This window comes from Neomonachus schauinslandi, chromosome 5 (genome assembly GCF_002201575.2).
Source record: "Neomonachus schauinslandi chromosome 5, ASM220157v2, whole genome shotgun sequence".
In the NCBI taxonomy this organism is placed as follows: Eukaryota; Metazoa; Chordata; class Mammalia; order Carnivora; family Phocidae; genus Neomonachus; species Neomonachus schauinslandi.
The window spans coordinates 95,015,173-95,032,908 of NC_058407.1; the positions used below are offsets into that span (position 1 = coordinate 95,015,173).

Genomic DNA, 17,736 nt, shown 5'->3' on the forward strand with positions numbered 1-17,736 from the left:
TATACATACAATGCCTTAAAAAAAGAATTAAATTCCAATACATGCTACCACATGGATGAACCTTGAGGACATTATGTACCAGTATGCAACTGCCAAATTCACAGAAGTAGAATTGTGGTTGCCAGGGGCTGGGGTGTTGGTTGGAATCAAGACTTAGTTTTATTGGTATGAAGAATTCTAGAGATGAATATGGTGGATAGTTGCACAAAAATATGAATATAGTTAATATCACCAACCTGTGTTTTGTTTAAGATTTATTTGACAGAGAGAGACACAGCGAGAGAGGGAACACAAGCAGGGGCAGTAGGAGAGGGAGAAGCAGACTCCCCGCCAAGGAGGGAGCCCAATGTGGGACTCCATCCTAGGACTCTGGGACCATGACCTGAGCCTAAGGCAGACACTCAACAACTGAGCCACCCAGGTGCCCAACCAACCTACGTTCTTGAAACATGATTAAGACGGTAAATTTTGTGCTGTTTATTTTGCCACAATAAAAAGAAAACTGGAGAAGGAAAAAACTGTCATAAGCAAATTAACATGCAAATTTTTACACATATTCACCTAAAGGATCAGAAAAATATGTTTTAAATTACCTGTAGCTTTGTTACTAAATTTCCCAAAGTAGTTTGGGGTGTATAAAACTAAACATTTTAATTTTTTTTTTCTTAAGATTTTATTCATTCCTGAGAGAGAGAGAGAGAGAGGCAGAGGGAGAAGCAGGGTCCCCACGGAGCAGGGAGCCCAATGCAGGACTCAATCCCAAGACCCTGGGATCATGACCTGAGCCGAAGGCAGACACTCAACCAGCTGAGCCACCCAGGACCCCCTAATTAAACTTTTTAAGAAAATTTTCTCTGCATGAGGCACCTGGCCGGCTCAGTTGGTGGAGCATGCCACTCTTCATCTCTGGATTGTGGGTTCGAGCCCCACGTTGGGTGTAAAGATTACTTAAAATCTTCTTCAAAAAAAATTCTTCTTTGGAATCCAAATAAAATTTCTAATGATTTCACTTAATACAGGAATCAAAGTATCTCTCTCTGCAACATGGCACAAAATTTGCAAAATCTTCCTGAGATGCAGTGCATGGTGTGGCTCCCTCAAAGTTCATTATGTTTAGGGGCACCTGACCGGCTCAGTCAGTGGAGCATGCAACTCCTGATCTCAGGGTTGTGAGTTAGAGCCCCAAATTGGGAGTAGAGACTACTTAAAAAAATGAAATCTTTAAAAAAGTTCATCATGCTTAGTATGTTAAATGTTGGGCCTTCCAAATTTCCTTTCTGGACATCACATTGAAAAATAAGTTAGGAGGGGCGCCTGGGTGGCTCAGTTTGTTAAGCGACTGCCTTCGGCTTGGGTCATGATCCTGGAGTCCCTGGATGAGTCCCGCATCAGCTCCCTGCTCGGCATGGAGTCCCTGGATGAGTCCCGCATCAGCTCCCTGCTCGGCAGAAAGTCTGCTTCTCCTTCTGACCCTCCCCACTCTCGTGCACGCTCTCTCTCTCTCTTTCTCTCTCTTAAATAAATAAAATCTTAAAAAAAAAAAGTCAGGAAACTATTAATATAGTCAAGCTGAAAGATATAGATATGGCTAACTAAATCACATGTCAAAGTAATAAGCTAACAACAAAGAACTCAGGAAATATTTGACATTTGCTATTTAGACAAATCTGCATGGATTTCCAAGTCGTAGTTTTCTGATAAATTATCAAAGTTTGAAATCCTGCCAAATATGGGACAGTGGAGCAGTAAGAGAGAACTGGTGTGATCGAATATAACAAATCCTTGTTCTACAATTTTGGAGACCTTATTTCTTTTTTTTTTTTTTTTAAAGATTTTATTTATTTATTTGACAGAGAAAGACACAGCGAGAGAGGGAACACAAATGGGGAGTGGGAGAGGGAGAAGCAGACTCCCTGCCGAGCAGGGAGCCCGATGCGGGACTCGATCCCGGGACTCCAGGATCATGACCTGAGCCAAAGGCAGTCGCTTAACCAACTGAGCCACCCAGGCGCCCTGGAGACCTTATTTCTATATTCCTAAGAATATGAAGCCAAGAACTAGTATCAAAAAGGGTTAAAACAAGGGGTGGGGGAAGAAAGGGAAAATAAGGAGCTGAATAGAGTAAAATCATTAAGGGGCAGATTTGGAATTTTTTTAAGTTTTTATTTTAATTCCAGTTAGTTCACATACAGTGTTATATTAGTTTCAGGTGTACAATACAGTGACTCAACAACTGTAGAATTTTTTTATTGGTCACAACTTGGTGATGTACGTAGTAAAAATTATTTGGGCATATCAATGTTTATACAAATTTGTTACTTTATCAATTGACAAATTGGTACACATTTTACAAGACTCTAGTAGACTCCTCCAGACACCGCTGGGAGAACAGACTGCTAGATGAAAAGAACAAGGATCAATGAAATTACATTGTGATCTCCATGAAGACAGAATCCCTGTTTTATTCTCTATTATCCCCAGCAGGTAACATAGAACCTCATGTATGACAGACAAATGTTAAGGGTTAGGGGGTTAGGAATCATTTTAAAGCAGTTTGTTATACTGAATTTTAAGGCAGTATCAAAAAACAAACAAACCATAGCTATTTTCAGTATTTAATACCAGGCCAAATATGTACCCATAAGATCTAAACACAGCTGTCAAAAATTCATAATTTATCAGGATGCCTGGGTGGCTTGGTTGGTGACTCTTGGTTTCCACTCAGGTCATGATTTCATGGGCCATGGGACAGGGCCCTGAGTTGGGCTCTGTGCTCAGCAGGGAGTCTGCTTGAAGATTCTTTCCTTCTACTCCTCCCCTGTCTCTCTCTCAAATAAATAAGTCTTTTTTAAAAAATTCAAAATCTATCTTTTCAGTTTCTCATAAAAAACAAACAACCCAAGCCTAATGCTACTTTCCATTGCCATTATACAACTCATCCTTAAATAATTAGCTTTGTTAACAATTAAAGTCAAAGGGGAATAAAAACCCTATAATTTTAGTAAAAGGAGTAAAAAAGATAAGCAGATGGGTTCCATGCAGACCAGGCTCTAAGGGAATAGAGCTGGCTAGCTCTGTGGCTTTTGTCCTATAAGCCAATTTTGAAAGGAAAAGATCACTGGAAAAGAAAACATTGAAAAAATACCATGGCATGAGTTACCATGAAGCCAGAAAGTCAGTTCTTTCTGCAAACCTATGATGTACACAGATACATATGGTACATGAATCTAAAATACATTATGTACAGGTATTTTGAGGTAGTATATTATTATTTAACAATCCTTAATATGACAAGCAAGAAAATTCCCAAGTAATGAAAGACAATTTCCTCAACATCTGTACCTAATCTCTCCTATTCACCCTCTCTTGAAACAACTGCACATGCCAGTACAGTTAACATTAAACATTCCTATCACAGTCTACTTCCAGATTTTAAAATAATATTAGACTGTAATTTCTCAAGGCTCTTTTCCCATACGCTTGTGACTTAATCCCACTTGCAGAGAATACTCTAAAACTAACCTGTCACACGCTCTACAAATCCACATCACTAAAATACACCCCCAGCTGTCAATAAGCAACATACAAAATTCCTTCCTTTACTTTATGTTTAGTTTTCTCTCACTCTTCAAATGTTGTTCCTGGGTACAGAAGTTTTTCCTCCACCCTCTTTCACTCAATTTAGGACTCTATGCCTGCTTCCCAGAGAAAGAGGACAAAAGCTACTTCTCAAACTGTGGAACAACCGGCTCTGTTCTCTCCCCCGCCCCAACCTGTTCCAGTGTTCATGATGTTCTTTCAGCTCATAGGGAAGGGAGAAGTTGAGAGATCCCTCTAGTGACTTACCCCAGTAGCAAATCCCAGTAAGTACAAACTCTCCCAAAGCAGAACTGGGAGAGATTTTTTTTTAAAGCCATGTTTCATCCTGTGCCCCAAAACACTAATGCCTGAAGCTTGGTTGGCATTCATTGGTCTGAGGTAAAAAAAAAAAAAAAAAAAAAAAATGTTCTCTTTAGTGTGTTTCTTCATATGATTAAGAAGGGGTAGAGGATTTATAAAACATTGCTAGTAATTTCCCTCTGGAGAGGAAAAGGGGACTGAATGAGAAGGGAAAGAAAAAAAGGGAAATTTGTTGTCGTCACTCTCCCTCCACACTCAGATGCTAATGTATTCAATAGGGAATCTAAGAAAATGAAAAAAAAATTTTGAAGATACCTACCAGAAACTAAGGTAGAGGAATGTTAGCTGGGAGCCCCAGTCTAAAGGGTAGATATATACAATTCCTTACCCCCTGCAGGGGGAAAGGCAGGAACCAAAAAAAGGATCTTCACTGAGTGGAGGATTCTATGTGACTGAATTTGCTGTTCCCCTTCTTGACCTCTCTGTTCTCAGAATCACAGAGTACCCCCTCCCTGACAAGCGGACTCCAGCCGGGGGGGGGGGGGGGGGGGTGTAAGAGAAAAAAAGGAGACAGAGAAAGATAAAAACATCAACAGCCATCTTGCCAAACAACTGAATCTATTACAGGAAAGAAGGAAATTAATTGCATTAACCAAGATAGAAAGTAAGAAACAAAAGATTACCTCTAAACAAAATAGGCCTCCTCCCCTTTGACACACTAACCAAATATCACACAGTAAACATTAGAAAAGAAATTTAACTATGACTGTTAATTTCTAAAATTAGAGGTTGTCATTCTAAAAGTTAGAAAATACTCAGTCCAGATCCGTCACTGGAATTTCAGAGTGTTTTATTCCAAATGAGTATCTTAAAGTATTCTGACAATGAATTTTTTAAGAAACAGAAAAAAAGACCTTTAAACTGCCCAATCCTGTGAAAGAAATGATATCTACATGGCATTTAAATTCTAATGGTTACAGTTAATAATTATGAACTTCACTAAATATAATAAACATCAAGCCCACAGAAAAGGAGTATCTTCCATATTAGGCTGCCCATGTACTTTCCATACAGATTTAGAATTTAATCCAACTCCCCAAAGATGTGAGAACGATTTATGTAATTAATGGGAAAATAACAGCACGCTGAAAGAATTTACATCGAAGTTACATTCAACACGGTTAGCGTAATAACCTCACTCACTGAATACAATTAACACCCCAACTCTATTCATACCCACAAATGGGATAAAATACTGGGATTACAAATCTGCAATCACAGATAAGGATACATTAGTAAGGCAAATCTGAAGTTACTATCTCCTAACTATTTGGGGGTTTTTAAAGGGAAGGGGTGGGGAGGCAGGATTTTCATCATGGTCAAATGCTGACAAAAAAAAAAAATTTAAGCAATTATTTGTCACCCCATTCTTATCCAGAGGGCTGTCAAAAGAGAAAGAGGAATGACTGTCAGACTATCTAAAATCTTACGCGTCAGGAGGAAAACAGGGAATTTAAGCCATACTCAAGTGCAGGACGAACACATCCTCCTCCCTCGGTCACACCACAGGAATGTCGTCTGATGGAAGCAGGGGCAGGAGAGATTACCACACTCTCGAGGACAGGTTGGCACAACGCGTGTTTTACTCCAACAAGCATTCCCAGGGTTACCACACCCCCTCACAAACAGGGGGAAGCACACTTCACGCCCGAGGTCGCTGCCTCTCCAACAGTTCTCCCGTCGCACGCACACGGCTTCATCAGCCCCCTCCCAGCACAACGACCCGCCCGGGCTCCCCACCGCCTCTCGCTGAGGAGTGGACCCCCCACCCCCACCCCGGCCTTCACAATCTCCGGTGCGCCCGGCCCCGCTCCCTGCCCCGGCCGAGCCCCGGCTCGTCGCCGAGTCCCTTCGGCCACAGTCGCCCACTGGGGGGGAGGGGCGCGGGGGCGGGCGCGCCTCCGCCTCACGCCCCTACACCAGGCTCGGAGAGAAGCGATCGCACCGCTCACCTGGCTCGGGCGGCTCCTCCCTCGCTTTCGGCCAGCGGAACCGGACTGGGGCCTCCGAGGGAACCGCGGGCTGCCGGGCGGGCTGGAAGTCCGAGAAGGAGGGGGAAGGGGGGAGGGATGCCGGGAGCCGCCTCCTTTCTCCTCCACCACCGCGGCTCCCGCAGCCAGGCCAGGCGCCCTCGCACACTCGCCCACTTTCTCACAGCCTCGCGGTCTGTCTGGATCTCCCTCACCCCCGCTCCCACACACACGCGCCCCCACCCCCACACACACTCACACCCGGCCGCTCCTCGCTCCCTCACTCCCTCACTCGTCTGTAGTGCGCGGGCGCGCGCGCGACCCCGCTCACACACAGCGCGCGCGACGCCGGCGGAGACCGCCGCGCGCTCCCCCAGACCGAGGCGCCGCGCGCCGCCCGCCCGCGTGCAGAGGACCCTCGCGCGCGCCGGCCCCGCCCTCCAGGCGCGGCGACGCGGCGGGCAGCGGGGGTGGCTACCGGGGCGAGGGGACGGGCCAGCCCGCGGAGCTCGGCCTAGCGGATCCAACACCTGCGTCGGGACCCGCCCTCCGGACTCCGCGTCCCCACTCGCAGCCATCGCCCGCCTCTCGGGTGGTGAAGGGGCGATGGAGAGCGCGCGCTAGGAGGGAAATGGGAGCGCGAGAGCGCTTCGAGGACGCGCTTTCCCCACCCGCCCCCAAACCGTCCTCACTAAGGAAGGGAAACGGGTGGGGGGGGCGAGGTTTGTTCCCAACTTGAAACCGCGAGATTGATTCCTTCCGTTGTACACCCTCCCCGCCTTCACATTCCTTCATCGGGCCCCATTCATACATAATGTGAACCCTGACGCCAGCCCACCAAGCCTCTTGGGGACAGTGTGCTGTCTGCCTGTCCACGCCTCTGTGTCTCCTGCCCTGCCCAGCCCAGCCCACCCCACCTCCCGCGCAGCCTTTCCGGCGACCTCGCCTACAGTCCCCTCAAGCCGCGGTCCGCCTCCCAGCCCCAGAGGCAAAGATTGGGAACAAAGATCAATACCTATAAGGTCCTTATCCCTATACGGAATAAAGACGTTGCCTCTGTACACTGTGAGGCAAATTTTAAACTACAGTACATCATATATTCTCAGGGCTTTAAGCAGGTTTTTAAAGATAAAGACAGGGTAGTGTGGTGCAGCCAGCTTCGCTACTTGGAAACCAGTATAAACCTCCCGCAAATCAGTTCCTTAACTTCCTCCGAGCTTTTGTTATGAAAAGCTAAGAGTATGTTCCAAGGTTGCTGTGAGAATGAAATATATTTAGGAGCATTTTGAAAATCCTCAAGCTGTCTATAAAAATAAAATTATAGTCCAAAGGAAGCTAAGAATATGAGTATGTTCAGCTACGATACTACTGTTAATTTTTCTAGATCATGAAGAATGAAAACAAAGGCAACAGATGACCGTGCTACTTTACATGACAAATTCATTTCTAAATAACCTTAGTCATTTATTACCACCAGAGATCCCAGATATGAGCTACCATAATGTCCTAACCAGTTTGCCTTCTTGCAAGTCACATTCCATTCTGAATGGCCTCAGCCAACAAATTCTTTTCAGCACTCAGTTCCCAATCTTTTTGGTCTGCCCTTTTTTTTTTTTTCCTGATTTCACTCAGTACTTAGTCCTTTAAGAGATATAGCATAACCCAGGGTGGTAACTTCTGGACTGGATCAGACTTAACTTATGTGATCTTCTAAAGTACCCTGACTTCTCTGTATCTTAATCTACTTGATTACACAAGCTGTCTATAAAAATATTTTATAGAAACTATAAAAGTAGTTACTTCACTGAATTGGTATAAACAGTAAATGAGCTAATAAGTGTATAAGACTTAAGGCCTAGCGCAAACTGAGTGTTACTGTGTTTACTGCTGTTACCTTTGCCCACTTAGAGTAACCTAGGATAGTGAACAGTTTTCACAAAGAACACATTTAGAGGAACAAATGTGCTATATGACCCACTACCTTCAGAAGAAAGGGGGGAAAGTTTACAGAGCTAAAATGTTGCTATTTATTTCCACCCGGATATTCAGTCTCCTGAAACAAAGTATATTCAACCTAAAGACAAAAGAGAAGCATTTCATCACAGAGATATTAACACAGTGAGAATCTGGCAAAAGATAAAGGGAGAAATTGACACAGGGAAAAGCATGACTGGGCAAGCAGATTATCAATAATACCTAGCCTATCCTTCAGTCCTACTGTTTAGAAACCCAAATCAGGGTAAGGATGCATCACCCAGAAAAAGAAGGGTGAAACTGTGGATAGGGAGTATTAGACTATTAATTCACTGGCCACCTGCCTTTAAAAAAAATGCTATCTATTCACGTACTGTCATTATGCGCCAGACACACCCAAAAATTCATAATGTATACAAAATTGCTTTCCACTTAAAGTAGTCAGAAAGATACAAAAAACAGAACTATGTTGCTGTGGGTTTTTTGATGTTATCTATTTTAGAGAGTGTATGTACAGGCATGTGGGTGGGGGGAGGGGCAGAGGGAACAGGAGAGAGAGAATCCTCAAGCTGACTCCCGGCTGAGATCATGACCCCAGCCAAAATTAAGAGTCTGACACCTAATCTACTGAGCCACCCAGGTGCCCCTTAAAGAACTATGTTCTTTAAAAAAAAAACAAGTAGGGGGCGCCTGGGTGGCTCAGTTGGTTAAGCGACTGCCTTCGGCTCAGGTCATGATCCTGGAGTCCCGGGATCGAGTCCCACATCGGGCTTCCTGCTCGGCAGGGAGTCTGCTTTGTCCTCTGACCCTATCCCCTCTCAGGTGTTCTCTCTCTCTCATTCTCTCTCTCTCAAATAAATAAATAAAATCTTTAGAAAAATAAATAAATAAATAAAAATAAAAAATAAAAAAAAACAAGTAGGAGTGCCTGGGTGGCTCAGTCAGTTGAGCATCTGACTTCATTTGGCTCAGGTCATGATCTTGAGGTCAAGGATCTGACTTCATCAGGTTCCTGCTCACCATGGAGTCGGCTTGAGATTCTCTCTCCCCCTCTCCCTCTACCCCTCCCCCACTTATGTGTACGTGCTCTCTCTTTCTAAAATAAGATAACATCTTAAAAAAAAACAAAAAACAAAGCCAAGGATATGGCTCATTTTAAACCAACTATTATATACTATTTACATCAATGATGATCAAATTCCTACTTTATATTTTTGTATGAAGTAATGAGGGAGAAGCAATTATTTTTGGCATTTCCATAATGGAAAGCAAGGTCCAGAGGGCTTGGTTTCCTAGACTCAGTCATAATCTTCGTACTTTCGTGGCTGATATGTTTAGACAGGTATGGACTCACAACTCCTTTGGGTAGCAATGTATGCTCCAAAGTATTCTGGGGCACCTGGCTAGCTCAGTGGGTAGAGCATGAAACTCTTGATCTTGGGGTTCTGAGTTCGAGCCCCATGTTGGGGGTAGAGTTTCCTTTTAAAACAAAAGAAGTATTTTAAATAGCTTGTCTTGGTTTAATTGTGCACCACTCATTTTTAACCATTAAATTAATATTCTTCAGCCAGTTGAATCCCTTGAGAAGACATAACTAGCCTAGCACCTTTGGAGTCAGATAAATTTGACTTGAAATCCCAGCTTTATTAGTGGCATGTGATTGTTGCTTAAGTTCTATAAGCCTCAGTTATCAACAAAATAAAGATGAGGTAACTCAAACATAATGTACTACATAGTAAGTGCCCAAAAAATATTAGCTATTGGAGCAGCTCGCTGGCTCAGTAGCTATAACGTATGACTCGACTTGGGGTTGTGAGTTTGAGCCCCACATTGGGTGCAGAGATTTAAAAATAAAATCTTAGGGGCACCTGGGTGGCTCAGTTGGTTAAGCCTCTGCATTCTGCTCAGGTCATGATCTCAAGGTCCTGGGATCAAGCCCCACGTAGTCCAGCCCCACGTCATCCAGCCCCACGTCAGGCTCCTTACTCAGCTGGGAGTCTGCTTCTTCCTCTCCCTCTGCCCCTCCCCCCATTGGTGCTCTCTCTCAAATAGATAGTCTTTTTTTTTAAGATTTTATTTATTTGAAAGACAGAGAGAGAGATACTGAGAGAGCAAGCGTGGGGAGGAGAGGGAGGAACAGGCTATATATATATATATTGGGGGCACCTGGGTGAGCAGTCGGTTGAGTCCTGAGTTCAAGCCCTGTGTTGGGCTCCATGCTGGGCCTGGAGCCTACTTAAAAAAGCTGATTAGGGGCACCTAGGTGGCTCAGTCGGTTAAACGCCTACCTTTGGCTCATGTCCTGATCCCAGAGTCCTCATGCTACCTCTTGCTGTCTCTCTCTCGAATAAATAAAATCTTCAAAAAAAAAAAATGAATATAGGGTGTTATACGAAAACAATGGATTGTGGATCACCACATCAAAAACTAATGATGTATTCTATGGTGACTAACATAATAAAATTTTTAAAAAAATGAATATATATCTAGATAGATATGTAAATATATAGATATAAATATAGGCTATTATACAAGACCAATAACAAAAGTCAAATAGCAAAGAGAAGTTATACAATGTTTAAATATGTGTAATAGTACAAATAGTTACATATTTACTGCACACCGGAAGCATGAGTAATGTAAGACTGAATTGAAAGGCATCTTTTACCTGAGCCAAAACATTTCTATATTTGTGCTCTCCTTCCTAGACACATCAGAATCAATGGAGAGCTTTTGAAATTGATTTAATCAGAATTTCTGGGATTTTGATCCAGGCATCAATATTTTTTAATGCTCTCCAGGGAATTTTAATATGCAGCCAAGCTGAACCAAGGTTTGGACAACACACATGTCAAATTAGCTATATATATGACTATATTGAAATGTGCACATTATCTAGATACATTTCATTTAATCAACCAGATTAGCTGATTCAGAATATGATGGCTAGATTTGCAGCAAAAAGCACTTTTATTTATTTATTTATTTTTAAAGATTTTATCAGGGGCACCTGGGTGGCTCAGTCGGTTAAGTGGCTGCCTTCGGCTCAGGTATGATTTCAGGGTCCTAGGATCAAGTCCCGCATCAGGCTCCCTGATCATCAGGGGATCTGGTTCTCCCTCTCCCTCTGCCCCTCATGCCCCTCTCCCTGACTCTCTCTCTCTCTCTCTCTCGTGCGTGCATGCACGCTCTGTCTCAAATAAATAAAACCTTTAAAAATAAATAGATAAAATAAAGACTATTTATTTGAGAGAGAGAGCGCAAGTAGGGGGAGGAGCAGGAGAAGGAGAGGCAGACTCCCCGCTGAGCTGGAAGCCCTCCTCAGGGCTTGATCCCAGGACCCTGAGATCATGACCTCAACAGAAGGTAGATGCTTAACTGACTAAGCCACCCAGGTGCCCCAAGAAACACTTTTAAAAGTTTTTGGTAGACAGTTCTTGGTAGACAGTTCTTGAGATGCTAGATGGAAGGCACAGAAAATGCAGTGAGTTGATGGAAAATAAAATCTCCCCTAACAAAGTTGTCTGGGTCCAACCCACTCCATGTCTCTTATCTGACTTGTGTTGCATTAGTGAATCTGTACATCAGGCAGAAAAACACAATTCATATATTGTTATCTAGTATGCACATCAAACAAAAATCTTTAAGTACCCCATAGACACCATCTGGTGCAAATTTTTTCCTCCCGGGTTTAGACAAGAAAACAAGCTGGGATTTGATCAAAATTAAAGTCGTCAAGGTAGTAAAGAGGAGAATTGTAAACAGGAATGAATCCAGGATTGTTATCAGGACATAAAATAGTCTTCTTGATGGCATATCTAATGTGATTACTGTAAAATTCTTGTTGGTGGAGAAAAGGTAGTAGGTGTCGCATCAGAACCTACACTCAAAAATAAGGAATGGTGGCAGCAGCTGCAGTAGATCTAGCTCTCCCCACTGCTTCCTCTCCCTGAACCAGCCGGCTAGAACCAGCCCGACAACAACAGTCTTCACAGTTAGAATAGCTAAATACTGATCTAGCCTTTCCCCACCCACATCCCTCCTCCTTTTCCGCCACTCCATTTCTGCACATTAAACTGAGCGTCTCTCTAACTATGCTAAGAAAATGTCGATGCCAGACACAAAGGAGGGTGGGGGGAAGGGAGGCAGTGAAGATTGTACATTTGCTGAATCAGAAGGAAAGGGTGTAAAGAAAAATAAGACTTAAAAAGAGGAATTAATGGAGGTTTCGCTGTCCTTTAATTGTACTGGTTGTTAGGAATATTTCCTTTTTCTCACTACATAGGAATAACCTGGAATGCTTGTTTAAAATGCAGATTCCAGGGTGCCTGGGTGGCTCAGTCGTTAAGCGTCTGCCTTCAGCTCAGGTCATGATCCCAGGGTCCTGGGATCAAGCCCTGCATTTGGCTCCCTGCTCAGCGGGAAGCCTGCTTCTCCCTTTCCCACTCCCCCTGCTTGTATTCCCTCTCTCGCTGTGTCTCTGTCAAATAAATAAATAAAATCTTAATAAATAAATAAATAAAATGCAGCTGTGTATCTGCATTTTGAGCCAAACTCAAAGCTTACAGAACCAGCCATGACTCTGCATTTTTTAAATTTGCATCCCAAGTAATTCTTAGACACATGAAAGTTTGAGAATAATGTCTTTAAGAGAAAAATAACCATTTGTAAAATGTTCTTTATTTAAAGCCTTCAACATTTATAAACTCATCTAGCCTCAGGCAACTTGGTATGATTAAGCAAATATTGTGAGTCCCCTCTGAAAGAGAAAACTGAGGCATGGAGATTAAATTCTTGGTGGTAATTTCCTAGTCTCCTGTGCCCTCTTCCCTGGAGTATCTTAAAAAGTGTATCAATCTGGGAGCACCTGGCTGGCTCATTCAGTAGAGCATGCGACTCTTGATCTCAGGATTGAGTTTAAGCCACATGTTGGGAGTAGACATTACTTAAAAAATTTTTTAAATTCAGTGTGTGGGGGGATGTGGTAACTGGGTGATGGGCATTAAGGAGGGCACTTGATGTAATGAGCACTGGTGTTATATGCAACTATGAATCACTAAATTCTACCTCTGAAACTAACAAAGTATATGTTAACTACATTGAATTTAAATAAATTTTTTTAATTAAAAAAAATTTTTTTAAGTGTATCAATCTGGGAAGAATAACAGAAACATGAATGAATTAGTAGACCCTTCAACCACAGAAATGCAGTTGTTTTTTTTTAATATTTTATTTGGGGCACCTGGGTGGCTCATTCAGTTAAACATGTGCCTTCAGCTCAGGTCATCATCCCAGAGTCCTGGGATTAAGCCCCAGGTCTGGCTCTCTGCTCTGCTCGGCAGGGAATCCACTTCTTCCTCTGCCCCTCCCCTGCTTGTGCACGCTCTCTCAAATAAATAACATAAAGATTTGATTTATTAATTTTAGAGAGGGAGTATGAGCAGAGAGAGGGGCAGAGGAAGAGAGTCTCAAGGCAACTCAGTGCTGAGCACAGAGCCCGATGTGGGTCTCGATCTCACAACCCTGAGATCAGGACCTGAGCCAAAAATCAAGAGTCAGAGGCCTAACCAATGGAGCCATGCAGGTGCCCTAGAAATGCTGTTATTTAAACCACACAAGGGCTGTATGGACCTGTCACAATTTATCTCACTATCAGTGCCCCAAATTATTAACAAACATTTACATATTGAATAAAAATTCCAGAAGCATTCTAATGACCTAGCACCACCATGACTGTCCTGGTCTGCTTTGCTTCTTTTGCACACTGAAAAAGTTAGACTATGAAGCCCTGTTGATGAGTATAAATTCATGTAGTTCTCCTCAGTGCAAAGAAACAGCAATTTAGGGGGTGGAGGGATGGGGTAACTGGGTGATGGACATTAAGGAGGACAAGTGATGTAATGAGCACTGGGTATTATGTAAGACAGATGAATCCCTGACCTCTACCTCTGAAACCAATAATACAGTATGTTAATTGAATTTAAATAAAAAGAAACAGCAATTTACATCTATTCTGTCCAAATTCTTGTCTGCCCTATTCATTTAGGGGGGGAGGGGCAGAGGGAGAGGGACAGAGAGAATCCCAGGCAGATACTCGGCCCGCCCTCTGCTGAGCATGGAGCCCCTATGCAGGGTTTGATACCACAACCCTAAGATCAGAACCTGAGCAGAACAGACGGCTAACCAACTGAGTCACCCAGACGCCCCTTTTATTTTGTTTTTAAATCACTTTTGTTTTCTTGGCTTTCAAACCCTATACTGATCGTTGAATTAGTTTATTTATTTATTTATTTGACAGAGAGAGAGCGAGCGAGAGCACGTGCACAAACATAGGGAGAAGAGGGAGAAGCAGACTCCCCGCTGAGCAGGGAGCCCGATGCGGAACTCGATCGCAGAACCCTGAGATCATGACCAGAGCCGAAGGCAGCCGCTTAACCAACTGAGCCACCCAGGCGCCCTGAGTTCGTTTTTTTGTTGTTTTTTTTTTTAACTCTTCCTTGCTTTTATTTAGCCTTTCTTTCATCAACTCCACCTGAATTGCCAAACTCCTTGATTTTTCTTCTCTCTCTCAGTGCTTTGCAACTGGAGTTTTATCCTAACAGCACAATATAAAGTCAGAAGGGACAATAAAGAAACAGAAAAAGGAAAAAAGAAATCCATGTTGGGTGACACAATGGAAATACTAGACAAATCTCTAATATACAGGTTCCAATCCTTCTTGCTTATTTCCCAGAAATTTTCTGGACAACCAGAATAGACAACCTAGACTAAGAAAGAGGATCTATTAATAGTGGCTTGCCTAGTAAAGAAATGATGAATGAAAACACAGGCATGAGAAAATTATCAGAAAAATACTTGAAACATGTATAATTATCTGTCCTCAGGCTCATAAACCTAAAATGTCTTAGATTATGGAACATTCTCAGAGATTTTAGGTAGATCATTTTAATCCTTGTAATAACCCTACTTCATTTCAGTATCTTCTTTTACAAATGAGCAAACTAAGGCACAGACAGGCTGAGTAACTTTTCCAAACTTACACAGCTAGCAAGTGGCATGACCATAACTAGAGTTCAAGCATCAAACTACATACTCTTAACCATTTCTTCTAATCCCTCCAAAGGCTATAAAATTGGTTTTCTCTGCAGTTTCCCCCCCACTTCTTAGTACAGTAGCCCCCCCCTTATCCGTGGTTTTGCGTTCTGTGGTTTCAGTTACCCACAGTCAACCCAGGTCAGGAAGCAGATGATCCTCGTCAATAGCAGCTTAATGCAATGTCACAATGTCATTCACCTCACTTCATCTCATCACACAGGCATTGTGTGTCCTCTCGCATCATCACAAGAAGGGGGAGTACGGCACGAGATATTGGAGAGACCACATTCATATAACTTTTATTACAGTAAATTATAACTGTTCTTTTATTATTAGTTTTATCAGTAATCTCATACTATGCATAATTTATATGTTAAATTTATCATAGGTGTGTATGTATAGGAAAAAACTAAGACTCTACTATGTGTGGTTTCAGGCATCCACTGGGGGTCTTAGAACATATCCCCGGTGGATAAGGGGGGGACAATTGTATATAAAGTTTTATTCAGGTATCAATGCCTGCGGTTTCGGCTGATGTCTCCAATATCATATAGAGAATATTTGCAAATACATATTAGAATTTGTCACAAAGGATCTAAAGTCCATCAGCCAAACATACCTATAAAGACTGAACAAAAATTACTAATACCTGTATTGTCTAACTACAGAGATTCCATTTTGATTAACAAAGTACTAATCCATTTAAGTCATAAATGAATTTGCTGAAGTCATGAGAGCTTTTTAGCATTATGCTTTTTCTCAACACTCCAAGACTAAAAAACCACTGCCTTATGGGAGACCAGGAAATGTTTTGAGGTTTAAAAGGGACCAACTGACACACTGGGGCAAAAAGTAGTTACCAGAAATTCAGAGGTTCACAAAGAAACCAGGGTTTGGTGCCTAACAGAGGGCAAAAGTAGGTCAGTGTCCCTGGCAGTCACAGCTGGGAGAAAGGGATGTCATCTGAGAAATGTGGTGGGGAGAAGGGGAGGTAGAATTTAAAGTAGAGGGACTCTATGAAGGGGAGAAGCGGGAGGCGGGAGGCGAGGAATTTGGAGCCGAGCTGAAATCAGCCTTTCTGCTGATGGCAGAAACAGCTGAAGCACTACTCCTCCTCCCCCTCCCAGCCTGCCTTCGCCCAGGCCTCATCCCTACCTCCGATCACCATCAGACCCCCTCTGCTGGAGACAAAGACAGCCGAGAAAGGAATGAGGAGAAAGACAAGCCTGAAAAGTAATTAGTTTGATAAAGGAGAGACAGGTGAGGAAAGAAGGGAAAGAGAATTTTAATCAAATCCAGGGAACCATGATCGAGAGGAGGAAATAACAAAGGAGAGAGGCAGATTTAAAAAAATAGTAGGAAGGAAAGGAGGAAAAGATGGCTGAATGAAACAAAAGACCTATTAATGAATGGGGCAAAAGTAGCATTGGAAATGTAATTATAATAAAATGTAACCTCTTAGGCTTAAAAAACGACTTGAGTAAAGAGCTGAGAAAGACACTGTAATGGTTACGATTTGAAATAAAAAATATGTAGTTAGTGTTTTGGCAATAAAGCAAAACTGGGATGCTCCCAAATGAAACTTCCCTCCCCAGCCTGCATCCAAGTTCAAAGTTATGATGCCCCTGTGTTTATCTGTCTAGATCTACTAGTTCTTATGCCTAAGTTAAATATTTCATTCCAGGTGTAAGTAGTCCCTGTTAAATTTTGTTAATAATTGTGGTAATAATAACAATAACTACCACCTCACATTATTATTTTGATCACCACAAAGGTAATTCTCTAATCCTGTTCAATTAATCTCTGATCAAAACTGAATGTCCTTCCATTACGTCCATTTGCTTTCCTATTTAACAGCAACAACAAAATGAACCCTCTTTTTTCTCTTTAGAGACCATTAATGCTCCTGTTTGGATAACTGTTAAGTTTTAAAATATCCTCCGGCGTAACCAAAACATACCCGGAACATTCATGTTTACATAGACCTGTCTAAAAGGAAAAAGAGGAAAACTAGGAACGATCTCGCCAAGGTGCAGGAAGAACTAGGGAAATATAATGCCTGTTATCAGGAAGAATGTTACTTTTCTCTCCCTCCTCTTCTCAAATTTCTTTCTATGGAGAGAATGTCTATTGTTTAATCTTCTGTTTTCTCATTCCCTCTTTCTTCAAATCTCTTTTTTTTCTCTTGTTGCAACAGCTCTCATTATTTCCAGCTCATGTTGCCCCCACATTTCCTTTGGACTTTGTTGTGTCTTGGCTTAGTCAGCCAGACTTCCACTAAACTTTCAGAGCTGGAATCAGAACAGTGCATTTGGCAAAAAGTCAGTCACACATACCACACAACCACAAACAAGCACTCTGACTGCAAAATCCTTTCAACAATACATTCCCGTTTCCTGCACTCAGCAGTTCACACAGACCCATGATCTGAAATCAGCAACACATGCATTCACATGCATTCTGCATGCACATGGCCTCTGCAGTCAGCTCACAAAGACACAGTATCTGCAGAAACGTCTTTTGCAGGCAGCATACTCCGCCAGTACATTCTCCTCCCCTTTCATAAGCTCTTCCTGACTGGCTCTCCCCACCCCCGCCTGGCAGTGGCTCCCCTCCTTTTCCTGCAGTTCTCAAAGTCGTAACTGCGGTGCCATCCATCACCCTCTCAACAGATCCTCAGGCCAAGGAACTGTTTCTTGAAGCTCGCTTTTCTCCTGACAGAGAACTTGCTCCACTG

General features: G+C 42.7%; 1 protein-coding gene across 2 annotated transcripts in view; it reads right to left on the minus strand.

The window, feature by feature from the left end:
- RIMKLB (ribosomal modification protein rimK like family member B) overlaps positions 1-17,736 on the minus strand; it is a 156,166-nt gene that overhangs the window by 58,391 nt on the left and 80,039 nt on the right. The window contains exon 1 of one of the 2 annotated variants that reach the window (XM_021690408.2): positions 5,913-6,218. The exons of the other annotated variant lie outside the window; for it this stretch is intronic. The gene's annotated coding sequence lies outside the window, so the exon portion shown is untranslated. Of the gene's footprint in view, positions 1-5,912; positions 6,219-17,736 lie in introns of those variants that run through there. 2 annotated transcript variants of the gene reach the window in all.